At 28.2% G+C, this 16,001-nt stretch overlaps 1 protein-coding gene across 1 annotated transcript in view; it reads right to left on the bottom strand.

Moving 5' to 3' along the window:
- The window catches only part of LOC103578210 (protein madd-4), a 754,919-nt gene that overhangs the window by 552,516 nt on the left and 186,402 nt on the right, over positions 1-16,001 (bottom strand). The window lies entirely within an intron of this gene.

Below are 16,001 nucleotides of genomic sequence, written 5' to 3' on the forward strand. Positions count from 1 at the left end.
TATCCGGCTTGAAGGACCAATGTTTTGTACCGCGATTAGTTTACCGCAGTAATGACAATAATTTGATAATGGTTGGTGCAATGATTGATAGTAAATAAAACACAAAGTGCGAGTTTGGTCCGAGCAATGAAAACCAAAAAAATACAATAATCTTAGTCTACTTTATTTAACTGAGCTTGCTGCTCTTTACAAGTCTGGTGAGCTACTGATACAAAATAATTATATTTAAAAATAATTGAAGTTTTTTGGAGGCGGAGTTATTTTAGTGGCGAAAAGTGACCAAGGAAAAATGCGAGGAAATTATTGGCCAGTTACGGGCAAGAAGATGGAAAGAGGGATAATGTGTCTTGCCATTGGAAATTGGCTAGGTTTGTAGGTGGGCATTCAACTGGGACCGAAGGAGTTTAGGTAGGGAGGTCAGAGTTGAGCAATGCGGATTCTTGTGGACAAGGAAGTTATGATTTCTGAGGGGCTTAAGGGATTAGAGGCATAATATTTTGCCCGTAAAGAGAACTTTTTGGAAAGGAAATGGGATTGCAATTATACAAGAAAAAATTAGCTGTACAACAGTCATTTTTATGGAGCAGATGCTTTTAACAATACTTTTAAAATTGTAATATTGGGATGTTAAGGTCTGGGAAACAGGACTAAGTGCTCGGAAATTCCCAAGTGTACCCTAGCAATATAAAAAATTGGCTTAAAATGTATTTACAATCGGTTCCTTAAGATAAGAAATTTCAGTGACAAAAAATAGAAATGTTGTAAAATATGACTTAATAAGATAAAAAATATTTCCCAGAGTAATAAATTATCATTTTTTCTTAAACATAATAAATTTTGTTTGCATGAGTAAAATTAAAAATATGTAAATGAATCAATATAAAAATAATGTTTTAAAATAAATTATATGAGTAAGGTTGCGACGAAACAACATTAATGTGCAACAAGGTATGAAACAAGGTGATTTCAGATTAGGTTGGAGTTAGCTGCCCGAGCTTTAGACAAAGGCTGAACAACCCAAATTCCGGAATCTTCGGGTTTCAGCTCTCTTCACACACTATACTTTTTATAATTATCTGTGATTGAAAAGGAACTTCCAAGTCGGTAATCCGTCAGAAGGAAGTTAATTTAAGGAAAACGAATGGTACATTTACTTATTAGCTTAAATTTTTATTTGTAATTCACTATTGAATAAAAAAGGGTGGTTCTACATAATTCGATTAGCTTTAAAGTCAAATTTAAGTAATGTTCGGACGAGTAAATATTTTTAGAATTATACTATTTGTTTCAAGCGACTGAAGCAGCCGTTCAGCACGTGCGTGGCTCGGACGATCAACATAATTAAGTAGCATCGAGCATGATAGCTACTTGGTTGGGTGACCGCTTAGTCTCGGGTTCAAACGAAGGTGTCTGACCGTTAAGCGTGGGATAAAGATCCAGTGATCGATTAAATGGGAAATTTATTGATTACTGGAACCTCACCCAAACCGAACTGTACTGGCTAAAGTTTCACTGTGGTTTTCCTACGCCACTGCACTTCCATTGCAAGGAGAGGTAGTAGGGTATCACCGTAATGATGCAATAAATTATAAGCACAAGTCGGGCTACAGCTGCAAAAAAAATATAAAGAGGTAGAGTTAAAGTAGGAAGAAAATTTGTGAGCCTACTTTAGAGAAAAATTAATTAAGGATCGATCGGTAAGCGAAAGGGACTTAGTTTGCAAAATCAGCAAAACAAACACTGAGAGGCGATATTTGAAAAAAAGTATGTAACAAGGGAGAGTTTGAGTGTAGTTTTGTTAAACACAATAATGACCCAAGTAAAATTGAAATTATTATTATTACTATTTGTTTCAGTAATTTTTAATAAAATTTTATTCAAATCTACTCGATAAAATAACTCTTTTTACAATAATGCATAGTAATATTTCTGACTTATCAAAAAATCAATTGCGTATGCTAAGAAGCAATTAAATACAAAAGCTTTAGTGTAGAATAAATCAATTGATTATTCGTTGATCTATTTTATACCTAATTTAGTACAGATACTTACTCTTATAAGAGTATCTGTAGATAAAGACAAATGTACTAAGCTACAAGAGTCCGTCTCATTTGTAACTGATAAAATTTTATTGCATTGAACATTTTATTCATTTATCAAAAACTTATATGACGTGAAAAATTAAATCACACAATCGCTCAGTATATTTTTCAGTGTTTTATAGCTAGGAGTATCATTTAGGCTGTTTTGTAATTTTTAGGTGCAAATTAACGGATTAGTCCGATACTAATGATGCAACATGGAACACCCTGAATCTTTATTCCATCGAAGAAAATGACATATAATTTCAATAAAACCAATTATCAATGTGTGGACGAATTAAATGCTCCATCGCGTGTTTTTGAAGTTAACATTTATTCATTGAAAATAACTTGTTCGTAATAAAAGATGTCTGATACTGAATTCAATTCTTTATTTTTATATAAAATCGATTATTATGTTTTTAGAGCTGTTATAAATAATTGCTAATTTCTACATTCTACACAAAGCAAGGAGCTGAAGCCGAAATGTATTTTCGTATGACTTTGAATTAAAAAATAATAATATCAATTTATTCAAAATTTAAATTAATGAAATAATGAAACTTAATACAATATTATAAAATATAATGAAATAAACAATACACTGTAACTGTACTAACCATATGATTAAGATATATTAACCCTCCGTCCGTCGCACGGTCTCGCTGCCCTTTGTTCATCGCGCTGCGGCGTTCTGCCGCAATGTATTTAATATTACACGGAGAAAAAAATATTGTTCTGAGAAGTATGCTGTATAGTTACAGTAACAATTTGCAATAGTTATCTACTAAATTGTTATTGTTACGATCTACTGTATCGTTTTGACAACAATACGGTAGATAGCTCTGAGACCTATACCGTATGGTTCTGAGCCCTATCTGACCCGGGAAAAAAATCTCAGGGCTGACCGTCTATAATCATATATAAGCATTCATGTATGATATATGAGTATTCATATATCATATATGAGCATTCATATATCATATATGAGCATTCATATATGATATATGAGCATTCATATATGATCATATACGAAAATTGACCATGGCTTATCATATACACCACTAGAAAAAATTAAAGGATCAAAAAAAAAATTCCAAACTTTTGGGTGATTTTCAGCAGGCCGTAACTTCGAGAAAAATGGTCGTACAAGAGATTAAAAAAAAGGAATTGTAGCTCTAAGTATCTACTTTTTGGATTAGAACTTCAAAATTTTGTAGCGTCAGCCGTTTTTGAGTAATCTTAGAAAACCCAGTGGCAAAAAATTTTCAAATATTTTTTATTTGTTATTTTTTGGTCTACGGGCGTGGAAATTTTGTTTTTCGCTTGATCACTATAAGGATCGGATACCTTCGTTATGCAGCTTTAATTTAATTTTTTATGGACCTTGATAGGTCCACTTCTCGCCGAGATATCGGTCTTCAAATGAAAAAGGATCCTTTTGTCTTTGATTATCGATATCTCAGAAACCAATGATCGCACAGAAAATTAAAGGTGGATTTCAAAAACTTGAATAAACTTCCTTCAACGATCAGCCATTGCTTACTCGAAAAAAATTTTTTTTCCTATCGTCACATGAATTTAAAAATGCAACAAAAAAAGGACTTTTGGGGGTTTTTTGGAAAATCTACCAATAACGCGCCGTTCTCCAACGATAGCGTTTACAATTCTACCCCGATCTTAATGAAACTTAGTACATTTATTCTATGGACGACTACCTTGGATGAGTTCGAAGATGAGCCAAATCAACCAACAAGTTTAGTAGATATGATTAATTGAAAGTTTGTAAAATTTTCAAAAAAAAAAATTGTTTACCGATTCAACCGGATGTAACTCTTAAACGGAAAGAGATAGCTTATTTTTGTTTGTTCTATCTGAAAGCTCGCACGATTGCCTACAATTTTGTCTATGCAGCTTATTGATTTGACCACTTTTTCTGATAGAAAAATGGTTGTAGAAATTCACAAAATATTATAAAAAATAATTTTATGAAGGTTGTCACTTTGATTATTGCCACAGTCTTAAACCAATCGCTTTGATGCTTGATATACGTATTCTGTAAGTGACTACCTTGATTGAGTTGAAAAATGAGCTCAATCGGTCGATTAGTTTAGAAGTTATAGCATCCCAAAATTTTCAGAATGTAAAAAAATTCATATTTTCACTTATTCTTTGTTCGATATTTTTTGAATGTAATAACGTATCGACTTTCTAAAAATTTCATTCGGAAGCTCGTCAAATAAGTTTTGATTTTCATGTCAATATATGTGTCTGGACCAATGAAGTTTCTTATCTTACCACTCATCAAATGAAATTTTGCTATTACATTGGTTATCCTACTTTCAATAGATTCCTTAGAATCCTAACTATTGTATTTATTAGTAAATTTATGAAACTGATTGAATTGATATTATTGCTGTGTAACACTCATAAAATCTAAATATTTCAATTAAAGTGTGTGAATTCAATTTTCTTTTATTGACGGTTTTTATGACTGATTTCAACTATGACACTTAGATCTATTGTAATTGAAATTTTAACTCAAATTATTTTATTCAATTTTGTATTAACTATTAATCCTATAGTAAAAAAAACAGAATACTGTTTCGTGGATAATTTGATTCACTTTAATTTTTATTTTCGTTATTTAACTTACCATTCCGATAATTTTTTCAATTTTTTAAATTCAATTCTTAAATTTTTCGCATTCAACTTTAAATTTTTTGCTAATTTTTTTTTTGCTCTATAACCTTGAGAATTTCGAAGGATATCAAAAAAAAATTTATTTTGTTATTAATGTTTATTTGAAAGGTTGAAATAATTAAGTAATGAGAAATCTACTTCCATTTCGGCTGGCGAATGGCCTTTTTTAGTAAATCAACCGCTACTCTGTAAATATTAATGAAAATACTAATGTTGCCAGGGACTTTTTTAGCTTTATGTACCCCCAATAACCCTGTCAATTTTCAAATTGTACTATGGAATCATTTATTGGGAATGATTGATCAAATTTTTTCTAAACAATTGAAGGAACAAGTTTTGCTCTTTTAATTGTGTAATCATAATCAAAATGTAAAAATAATTTTTTTCCGAATGTTTCAAATTTTTGCGTTAGTTACCCAGCAAATGCAAGGAAATTAAAAAAAAATAAAATTTCAAAAAAATTACCAAAAAAATCCAAGAAAAAAAATAAAACTTTTTTTTATTGTGTTCGAAATTATTTTTTTTGAAATTTTTTTTCTTTTGTCATTTTTTCGCATACAGAAATTTTTTATCTCTTGGTATCTTTCATGTTAGTGAAATAGCCTGAGCTCGTAAATAATTTTGATATAAATGCACCACATTTAGAGATGTCAAGCTATAAAATGCTTTTTTTTAAATCTCGATAAGATTATTTTTCACAAAGTTACAGCCTTCCAAAAATCACTAAACAATTTATAAAATTTTTCTAATGGATTTCGTATATGAAATATCATAGATTTTGAGTCTAATTCTTCTTAAAATTCTAAAGAGTTTTCGAACATTTTTCGCTTATTTTTCGAACACATTTCGTATATGAAATTTCTTCGATTTTGAGTCTAATTTTTCTCAAAACCCTAAGGAAAGTTTTCGAACAAATTTCGAACATTTTTCGCATATTTTTCGAACTACTTTCGTATGTAAAATTTCTCGGATTTTGAGTCTAATTTTTCTTAAGACCCTAAAAAAAGTTTTCGAGAAAAGTTCGAACCTTTTTCGCATATTTTCCGAACACATTTCTTATATGAAATTTCATAGATTTAGAGACTAATTTTTCTCAAAATGCTAACGAAAGTTTTTAAACAAACTTCCCGAGAAAAAATTTTTATCTATAATCATATAAAATTGTATATAATTATATATAACTCGATTATATATAATCATATATGAAAAATGGCCAAATATAATCATATGTAATTATATATAATTATATATAACTATATATAACTATACATAATTATATTTGGCCATTTTTCATACATGATCGTATCATCGTTTTATGTATAATCGAGTTATATATAATTAAAAAATATTCTTGAAAAAAAAAAGAAAAAAAAAATTAAATACCAAATTTTTGATTTGGTTATTACCGCGCGAACGCATTACAAATTCAGAAACAAGAATTGATAGCAGTAAATGATGAAAAAATCCTTGACATCTGCTGGGTTCGAACACGGCTCCTCTTGGCTGGTAGTCCTAAACGTTGATCACTGGTCCACATCACGAGAGTTCCAGTCATTTGCTTAATTGATGTATTTAGAGTGAAATGCCGGTAAAGACAGAGTTCATAAGTTTTCGTTATGGATTTTTACAAAAACTCCATGAACTTATATGAAATTTTATAAAAACAATATTTGTCGGCTTCGATGGTAATTATATAAAATTTTATTAAGTTTCTTCAAATTTATTAGTTTTCTGTTGTGATGTGAAATTTAAAAAAACTTATATGAAATTCTGGGAAACATTAAATAATTTCAAAAAATTATATGAAATTCAACCAATTGAAAAACTGGGTACTTTCAATTTTTGAATACCATGAAAAAAAAATTCTTTTTTTTTTGAAACACCCTAATGATTGTATACAATTATATATGGGTATATGTATAAGATTATATATAATTATATATGATTATATATAAGACAATTTTCTCGGAATAGTATTATATATAATCATATTTAATTATACATGGAGCTATATATGACACTCTTCGTTTAAACATTGCATTTCGTATAATCATATATAATTATATATGATTATATATATAAATTTTCTTGGAACAGTATTATATATAATCATATATAATTATATGTTATTGTACACAATTATATATGGACATATATAAGATTATATATAATTATATATGATTTTATATGAAAAAAATTCCTCGGAATAGTATTATATATAATCATATATAATTATATATGGCGCTACATATGACTTTCTCCGTTTAATTATTGTATTATATATGATCATATATAGTTATACATAATTATGTATGATTATATATAAACATTTTTTCTCGGGTATTGTATGATATATGATCATATATAATCATATATAATCATATATAATTATGTATGATTATATATAAACATTTTTTCTCGGGTTCAGACAATTTTGAATGTTTTTCGACTACATGTGAAAAATTAGATTCAAAATCCAAGAAATATCATATACGAAATATGTTCGAAAATAATTCGAAATTTGTTCGAAAACTTTCCTTAGGGTTTCGAGAAAAATTACTCAAAATCAAAGAAATTTCATTTACGAAATTTGTTCGAAAAATATGCGAAAAATGTTCAAAAACTCTTCAGGATTTTAAGGAAAATTGGACTCAAAATCTATGATATTTCATATACGAAAATTTTGCGAAAAATATGCGAGAAATGTTCGCAATTTGTTCAAAAACTTTCGTTAGCATTTTGAGAAAAATTAGACTCAAAGTCTATGAAATATCATATACGAAATGTGTTCGAAAAATATACAAAAAACTTTCAAAACCTCTGAAATTAAAAATTATAAATTTTTTTTACTCATTTTGATTGAAACAATAAAATACAAAAAATTTCGTGTAAAAAATTTTCGGAACGAAAATAATCAAATCATTGAATGTTCGAAAAATGTTCGTAGTAATAATATTTTTAAATGTTGCTTTGAATTATGGCTGACCAAAGCTGCAATAGAGCTTGAGACGCTCTGCCACGCACGGTATTAAGAGCGCTCAGCCACCGACGTGTGGTGATAAATAATTTTATATTGTTTAAACTAATCACGAGCAGTGAAATTTTTTTTAGGGTCTTAAACTTTAATAAAGAACGCATGTAAACCATGAAGAAAACTTCATTTAGTGATGGAGAAGTCAATGAAATTTTAATTTGTTTACTTAAAAATTAATTAACCATAGGATAATAAACAAAGAATTTTAAGCTATTAATATTTTCATGAAATATAGATATTTGACAATAAATCCTGAAAATTTCCTAAAGTTATCTTTAACAGTTATTTTGGAATCTATGTTTCAATTAAAAGTACTCAAAATCTTCATTGTAAAAAAAAAATTGTTGTTAAAATGAAATTTTGAAAAATCGTTTAAGGGTTTAACTTTCCAAAGTGACTTCATTAGAAAAAAATATATAGACTTAATTTTCATGATCAAGTGGAAAATAGGGGGTCCACTTGACTTGATTTTGCTCATAAGTATCCGTATCGTTGTGGTAACAATCTACGAGTTGCTATACTTTAGATCGTTCGAGGAACAATATTTTTTTTTCCGTGTACGGTGTTGCCAAGTATCATGATTATCATTTTTCAAAATTCAAACATAAGGTTTTACACAAGGTTTCACGACTAGACAATTGTAACTATTTTAAGAATTTTTTTACTAAAATGCAAATTTTGTATTGAATAAAAATATTAAGGAAAGAAATGAATTAAATAAGCTGAAAAGGAGTCGCTAGTTGTAACTGGCAACACTGCGCAGAAAATCTGAACAAATTCAACGCCCGAGTTTACTCGCGTCAGCGGCACATCACCACGTTTCTAAGGTTTTCGAAAAAAAAGAAAATGTTATCTTTAATAATTAAAATATCGGAAAAATAATTATCAATCATTCATTTTATACCAAAAAGTATAAAAGTAGAAGATCTCTTAAAATTTCAAAAGACGACTACAAGGAAATTTAATTTTTTTAAAAATAATTTTTTTATAAAAATTGCGGCGCTGTGCTCAAAGTGCGACGGACGGAGGCTTAACATCCAAGTTTTTATATTTCGAGTGCCAACACGCCAAGAGTCTGTAACGATTTCAGGGCTATGTAGACGAATTATTAAGTAATTTATTTTTAATCGTTGACAATGATTTGTTCCATCAATTACTTGTATGTATCTGTTAACTCATATTAATTATATCTGATAGAAGTTTAAATATTTTAAAAAGCATAAAGTAAATTGGCTTTTATAAAATTACCTTAATAAACAAAACAAAAACTATTAGGCTTGAAATCGTTTTCTTTAGTATTGCATGTCAAGCGCGAGTCTATGCTCTAACTCGTTCTAAATTATTGGAATAATATAAATATTTAGAGGTTTACATTAAACAATTACGACTTTGACAGAGTTGAAATGACTACAGAAACTAATTTAGCGAGCAGAAAATAAGTTTCTTCTTTGGAAACGAAACTGATAAGTTTCTGCCAACTCAATCACGCTGGTCTGAAATTGGCTTCTTTCGAATAGCAAAACAGGCATAGAAACTACGAGTTTCAGGTGACAAAAAAAATGTCACTAGCGCTCGCAGAAAATAAATTTTATTTAAAAAATCATCGAATATAAATATTTGTTATTTTTACCGTACTTATACTTAAGGAGTTTCGAGACATATCGCATGATATTACCAAAAATTTGAAATTTCGTATATCAATCAATAAGGTTGCGCGTCTTGTGTTAAAATTTCAAGTCGATTCTCTGTACGGTTAATGAGAAATTAATTATGAAAGTCACTTGTTTTTACATGCTAGTATATGGAGGAGTGATGAATGATATCGGTTTTAATTCAATAAGTGCATCTTAAAATGTTAAGATTTGTCTAGAAAACTTTTATATGTATTCTTTAACACTTAAGCTTGATGATCAGACTAAAATTAAAAACTTTCTGATTATGGTTTTTTTTTTTTTATTTAATTCAAAATCTGCAAGAAAACAACAAATGGAGGCTAAAACTCGTAAACTTGACAACATCGCCCACATACTGAATGGCGTGAACTTACAATGAAATTCAAAATTTTAAGGTTAATGTCTTACATATGAGACATATTTATTAATATTAAATAATATAAAACTTGGAGACGTGAACAATTATTATCATTTATTTGCAAAACATGGATGAGAATTTACAGAGTGATATTTAGAAGTATTCAATAATTTTATTATTTTTAATTGTTCACGAAGATAAAAAAATATAAATCTGTAAATCCTCATTGCAATCTATGACTCCTAATGAATAAATAAATACAAATGAATTACTCAGCAACTAATATTTATAAAGAAATTAACAGCAGTATAAACAGCAGATGGTTATTTTTAAAACCTTTCACGTTGCTGTAATCGTTTATTATACACTGCATCAGTTACCCACTTGCCTTTCCATTTTTTCATTTCATTGGGCATTTTTTTTACTAATCAACAATATTTGTATAATAACTATTAGCTATTTATCATCTTTTATCAACCGAAACTCTTGAGTTTTAATTTTGTAAATAAACACAAAACTATTTTCACTCTATAATATACGTAGAGACTTGTCTATACTCAATCCTAGTGATAGTCAGTGTTATCAACTGAGAAAATAAAAATTTTTTCTCCAAATAATGCACCGTTCTCATATTTCATTAGATTATTCACATCATTAATTTTCGAAAAAAATTACAAAAAAACGTTTTTTTTTTTTTTTTAAATATCTAACTACGTAATTCACAATTAATTTATCTTCTCTTAGAGATAACATATTACAACTAAATATTTATTTTTTCACTTCATTTTTTAATTTGTAGAAGTTAAAAGCTTGCAAGATTTACATACAAATTTTATCAGATCCGCTAGATAGATAATTGGTCTCGAAACCCCTTAATATATTTATCTTGATTGGAAATCCTGCACTGATAAAAAGAAGCCTTTCAGTTAACTTGGTTTGAGTTGAGCCAAATACGCTACGACTTTAAATACAACTTAACACGCTACAACTTTGGCTGAAAAGCTACACATGTATGGAAGGAATTATATACTCAAATACATAGCGTACTAGTGAACATATCATTTGTATTTGCGATCTATTTTATGCACTCAATTAAAAAATATCTGTAATTGAGTTAACATGCTAGAGAATTTATCTCGCCTACTTTTGCTTTTGTTTCTACAATACTTAAATTTAATGTAAAAAATGATGATATCCTATCTATTTTTTTTTTAATTTGAGTAAACTTACATTTAGTTGTAAGAATATAATTTTTTTTCAACTCAATTGTTTTATATCTTTTTTATAAAAAATCTTAAATTGTACGAAATTCAATTAACGTTCCTGCAACCCGACTAGAAATTTTTAGGTGCACCCACTTGGGAATCAATTGGGTTGCCCAATGGGGACCCTACATTAGAATGTAATGCAGAAACGTACTTGGGCCCCGATCGGGCAATCCCTATAGGTTTCCAATTGAGTAAGACTTACGCAATCCCAAACGTGCGATCCCTATTAAAAAAAGTATTGAATCGAAAAAAAAAAAATTAATAATTTTAATTAGATCGGAAATGTAATCTATTGTATTAGAAGCATTACTTAATGGAATTATATATGATTTGGACTGATTAAAAAATCCCGATGACTGCTGGGCTCGAACCTGCATCCTGCTGATCCAAAGTCTTTGATGCTATCCACTTCACTGACCCACGTATGCGATCGCGTGAGTGTAAATATTATATTTATCATAATACCAATGAATAACTTGAAAAAATAAAAAATCCGTGATGCAATAATCAACGTACTCTTCGCATAAATATTTTATTATTCAGTACTTTGTTTAATTTTTAGCCAGTAAACAAAATATTTAAAAAAAATTTTTAAATGTTACGATCAAATGGATTACCAAATTGAAACCTTAGGATACTTCAAGTAAATCAAGAAAAAATTAGCTAATATAATTTTTAGTCGATCAAAATTATACTGGAAAAAATTGAAAAGAGAAGAGGGAGGGACACAAAACAGAATATCCTATTCAGAAGAAATAAATATAATCTGATTTGAAAATTAAATAAATTTGATAAAATGAAATTGTTTAGAAACAATTTAGATGTATAAAACAGTAATTTTAACATAATAATTGTGTACGAGCGTAAAAAACAAATTTTTTTCATTATGAAATTTTTGAAAAAAAAAAAAAAAATTTTAATCCCGGGTAAAAAAAATTATATATAATTCAATATAATCATATATAATTTTATATAATTATATATAGCGTTGAGAAAAAATCACAGCTGATTGTATATAATTATATACAACTATATATAATTTTATAAGATTATATATAACGCTGAGAAAAATCACAGATGATTATATATAGTTATATACAATTATATATAATGGCATGTAATTATATATGATCATCTGTGATTTTTTCTCAGCGTCGTATATAATTATATATAAAAACATAGAATTCTATATGAATTGTATATAATTCTATATAAAAATAGGAAAGAAAGAAAAATAACTTGGGAGTGAAGATGAATATGTAAATATAGCTGTTTAAAAAAAAAAAAAAAAAAAAAAAATTTTGTGGTATCCCGAAATTGGAAGTATAAATAAAAATAAAAATTTTTGTACCAATCTGGGCTCTTAGTAATGATATTAACGTTTGCCTCAATCCATTTTTCTATTTTCCGTTTAAATAACACGGGAAAAAAAAATATTTTTTTTTTTTTAATTTTCTAGCTCACAAACCAATCAACGGATTTCTATTCGCAATTAATGTTTTCGTAGGAAATTGAACGCTCTACAAAAAAGTCTCTTATCATTTTTTGATAAATCCCACTGTTCAAAAGTTATTTAAGCTTCAAGTCAAATTTATAGTAAATTTTGAGATTTTTTTACTTTTATGGTAAAAGTACCAGTCTTATCAAATAATGTGCTGGGAACTGTTTTGTAGATAATTTTATTCCTTAAAAATTATTATAAAAAAATTTTTTCGAAATTCCGCATTGTTCACAAGTCATTTTCATTTCAATGTCAAGCTCTTAAAATCAATCAGAAATCTATTTTCTTAAGAGTTCGACATTGAAATGCAAATAACTTGTGAACAATGCGGAATTCCAAAAAACTTTATTTGTAACAATCTGTAAAGAATAAAATTATCTACAAAAAAGTTCCTATCACATTTTTTGATAAGACTGATACTTTTACCATAAAAGTAAAAAAATCTCAAAGTTTACTATAAATTTGACTTGAAGCTTAAACAACTTTTGAACAGTGGGATTTATCAAAAAATGATAGGAGACATTTTTTGTAGGGCGTTCAATTTCCTACGAAATTATGTATTGTGCATAAAAATCCGTTGATTGGTTTATGAGCTAGAAAATTTAAAAAAAAATTTTTTTTTCCCGTGTTATTTTAATGAAAAATAGAAAAATGGATTGAGGCAAACCTTAATATCATTATTAAGAGCCCAGATTGCTACCAAAATTTTTATTTTTATTTATACTTTCAATTTTGGGATACCACAAAAGAAAAAAAATTTGTTTTTTTTTTTTTTAACCTCTTATGAGCTCAAAAGTTACTTTATATTATTAAAAAAATTCTCACTAAATTTCAGCCAGATATCTTTAAAATGAAGCTATCACAAATGGGGGCCCCCTTTCCCATTTAAAATACACGCGAAAATTTGTCATTTTAATTTTTCGTTATTTAGACTGAAAAACAATTTCTTTTAAATTCAACCTGGTATCATTTCGTAGGAAATGAATTCTCTACACAAAAGTGCTTACCCGAGTCAAAAAATTAGTACGTTTTTTAATCTAAATAATCTGTATTTGAACTTGACAATCGGTTTTTGTACTTTAATGAATAGTTTAAAATATTTTTAATCGGTTTTTGATCTGTTTAAACTGTTTTTAAACTATTCCATCAATTTTAATCTGTTTTTGTCTAGTATCTTGTGTAATACTTTTATTACGGAAGATTAAAACAAGACTAATTATGGAACTTAGAAAAAACTTTTCGTTAAAATTTTATCAGAACAAAACAAGACTAAAACTCATACTTAGAATATTTTATTAAACATAATTTGCAAGTTGAAAAATTATGGGTTTAAGTTTTGTTTTGCTCTTACAAAATTTTAGCGAAGAATTTTTTCTAAGTATAGCTATATTTCTCTAATATTTATTGAAGTGAATACTATGTGGGATTGACTAAATTTTGGAGTCCTTGCTAAAAAACATTTTTCTTTATGTTGAAGTTTTAAAACAATAGAATAAGTAGTTATTTAAAGAATTCGATATGTTCGGAACATAATTAGAGGCTCTTATAGGATATAATATATGTATACGTACAATCTTGAGGAAATGGAGAAATTATTTCTTTCTGATAACTATTTATCATACAAAGAAAAACAAATTGTTAAATTTTTAACCATAAAATGAGGAAAATAATTCTTAAAAATTCAAAAGATTTGATACATAACTATTATGCTTTATTTAAATAACTTCCGTACAAATAGAACATTTTTTACATGTGATGAATCAAATATATACATTGCAAAATTATGAACTTTGAACTTTTGTATGAAATAAATTTTCAAGAACTTTGAACTTTTAGATGAAATAAATAAAAAAAACATATTTGTAGGACCGCAGGTAAGTAAATGATAATTAGTATTTGCTAAAATTTATTCACGCTCATGACTGTTGATTCGCCATCCTAAAAATAGGCTATTATCATCGTAGACACAATAACACACGCTTATTAAATTGCCAATAGGAATTAAGCCAATGTTATCTGTTATTTTACACTCATACAAGTAAGAAAGCTCAAAGCCATTCCCGTCAAACGTAAATTCAACATTATTCTTGATCTCGATTAAGTTTATAATGGCGAAATGTAATCCGTTACATAAACATTTATTGCCAGAACATTCGCAACCAGAAATTTTAACAAAATACAGAATTTTCGAAAAATTAAATGTTTCTTCTGATTTATATTGAGCAAATGATGAATTTGTCTTTAATGAGCGACTGTATGATGTTGCAGTGTAGACTAAACCATTCTTGAGCAAACGGAAGTATTTTCTGACAGTGAAATTATTATTCACGCCATTGAAATTATTTAAAATATTTAACACTGCCTGATCATTTACTGGATCGTAAATTTTATAAACTCCAATACTTTGAGCATCATTGAATGATTCGCAGATTTTAAACTGTTTCTTCTGACGTAAAACGAAATTTCGAAATAATCCTTCCGGTAAATTTTGGGCTTTTGTATTAAATCTTAAATATTGCCAATATCCATTCATAATTTGTGTTTCAATACTTGTAGTCCCATTCAAGCTAGCAGCGATTTTACTATTTATGTCTTCAAAAGAAGAACAACTGTTTCCCCACTATGGTCCAAAATTTTTCACATCATTTGATAAGTGGAGAAGTTGGTGAATGTTGATGCTAACAAATCTTACTCCGTATAAAATTTCAAAATAATCGACGAATTTTTCTAGTAATCCAGCAGCTACTTCAATGTCTTCGTATAAAACGATATCTACGTTTAACAAGGATATTGCGAACACGAATAATAAATAATGATTGTAATATTCTGTCTTCATGATTGTAGACAGAATAACAGGAGAATAATAATAACACCAAGCCTTGAGTTCGGAGGCTTTCCATGATTGGTACTTGTATAACTCTCGAGGTTGACGATGAGCAAAATTCGGCGCTCGTATTTTCAAAGTTTTTTCATCAATGACATCTAAATCTGTTCGAAGAGAAAAGGGACAACTGGCAAGAGAGGGGTCTACCCATAAATAAATAAGTTTCTTGGTAACTCCTTCATATAAAGCATGCATAGAATCGATGCCTGTGCCAGTCACATAATTGGGCATTAGCTCATTCAGAACACTGGGACCTTTAACTCCCTGAACTACGTTTAAACGTTTTGGAATTCTGGGGTTGTTCTTATTCCTTCGTGCTTGTCTTGCAAATTTTCTTGTTTCATCCAGAGTGCGGTAATTTAAGACTGACTGGTAACGATAGACTCGTATAGATTTTTGATTTAAAAGCTTTGTTTTTTCTGTTTTAATTTTACAGATTGAGCAGCCATAAGTCCCATTATATTGTTGAAAGTTTAAAAAAGCATACTTTGCAGGTAAG

Source organism: Microplitis demolitor, chromosome 7 (genome assembly GCF_026212275.2).
Source record: "Microplitis demolitor isolate Queensland-Clemson2020A chromosome 7, iyMicDemo2.1a, whole genome shotgun sequence".
In the NCBI taxonomy this organism is placed as follows: Eukaryota; Metazoa; Arthropoda; class Insecta; order Hymenoptera; family Braconidae; genus Microplitis; species Microplitis demolitor.